Here is a 1,593-nt window from a genome sequence, read left to right as displayed (position 1 = left end):
GGGAGGTGCGAAAACTGATATTAAAGCCTTGCGGGGTTTCGATTGACATTTTGGGTAATGAATGTCTATCGGAACATCGTGGCGGTTGTCATGGGCTCGAGGAGAGTATCGAGTCGTGACATGTATTGCATGAACATCTCCTCCATTGAAGGTTTTTTCTCTAGCGTGGGCTCTAGATAGAAATCTAAGAGGAAAGTTTGACTTAAATGCTGATGAAGACCCTTGGTTGTTATTCCATGAGAAATTAAGATGATTCCTCAAACTAGGATTATAAGTGTTGGAATAGTGATTATTCTATTACCTATTTCCAACAATTTGACAAGATTCAGAGTAGATGGGACAATTGTCATTGGAATGTCCTCCATGAAATTCACATGTCACAAAGGGGTTTTGAACAACATTAACACATAGTTTATCTATTTTCTTTGTGAGAGAAGCCAATTGTGTAGATAAAGTATTCATCACATCTAATCCATGAACTCTAGCAATTTTTCTTGTACTTAATCTTTCGGATGGCCATTGATAGTTATTGGAAGCCATCTCTTTAAGCAAATCATAAGTGTTATCAATGGATTTACTCATGAGTGCACCTCCAGCTGTAGCATCAATGGTAGTTCTAAAAAGGTCCCAGCAAACCATTATAAAAAGTCTGAAGTTGTAGCCACTTAGGTAAGCCATGGTGAGGACACCTTCTTATCAAATCCTTATACCTCTCCCAAGCCACATATAGTGATATCGAATCAAATTGCATGAAAAAAGTGATATCATTCCGTATCTTTGCTGTCTTGGCAAGTGGGAAAAAATTTGCGAAGAATTTCTTAGCTAAATCATCCCAAGTATTAATGAAACCAACAGGAAGTGAATTTAACAAACTTTTTGCTTTATCTCTCAATGAAAAAAGGGAAAGCCTCAATCTTATAGCATTATCAGTAACACCATTAGCCTTGAATGTATCGCAAATTTTTAGAAAATTTACAATATGAGCATTCAGATCATCATTAGGCAAACCCTCAAATTGAAAAAAAGTCTAATTCATCTTAATGATTGATGGTTTAATTTCAAAGTTGTTGGCTTGAATAAGAGGTCTACGGATACTAGAGTGGAGACTTTGTACTTGTGGGACAACATAATCCCTCAAAAACTTGGTCTCTTCCCCTTGTTGATTAGCCATTGTTTTACTTGGAGTAGAAACTTTTTTTTATTTTTCCTCCAAAGTCTTCGAAAAGTCTTTTCGATTTCTAGATCAAAAGGAACAATTTCCAAATTTTACGCTGTTCGCACACAATGACCAAAAGTACTTGGAAAATTAAAGAAAAGAAAAAAATATGGATTAAAATTAAAAATGATTGGTATTAATATTAACAAGAACATATTGTAAGTATACGTATTGTAAAGATAACATAATGAGTAGAGTGTCGATCCCACAGGAAATTGAATTAATTCTTATTATTAATTACTAAAATTACACACCATAGTTTTATCTAAACAGTAAAATTTGAATTAAAAAGGAAAGTAAAATCAAACTTAAAAACTAAAACTAATCTTAATTTACTCAGCAAAATTACTTGTTTTTAAGATTTGATTGACTTTTAG

The 1,593-nt window shown here is 33.4% G+C and overlaps 1 non-coding gene across 1 annotated transcript; it reads left to right on the top strand.

Moving 5' to 3' along the window:
• The first annotated feature begins 671 nt into the window (after positions 1-671).
• LOC148764049 (small nucleolar RNA R71) lies at positions 672-778 on the top strand. Its single transcript, XR_016024918.1, has one exon. It is a non-coding gene; the product is annotated as a small nucleolar RNA R71 (small nucleolar RNA).
• The last annotated feature ends 815 nt before the right edge of the window (positions 779-1,593 follow it).

Source organism: Theobroma cacao, chromosome 2 (genome assembly GCF_053813885.1).
Source record: "Theobroma cacao isolate CCN51 chromosome 2, ASM5381388v1, whole genome shotgun sequence".
Classification (NCBI taxonomy): Eukaryota; Viridiplantae; Streptophyta; class Magnoliopsida; order Malvales; family Malvaceae; genus Theobroma; species Theobroma cacao.
The sequence above is the reverse complement of the archived record's forward strand: the minus strand, read 5'-3'. Positions and strand labels throughout refer to the sequence as shown.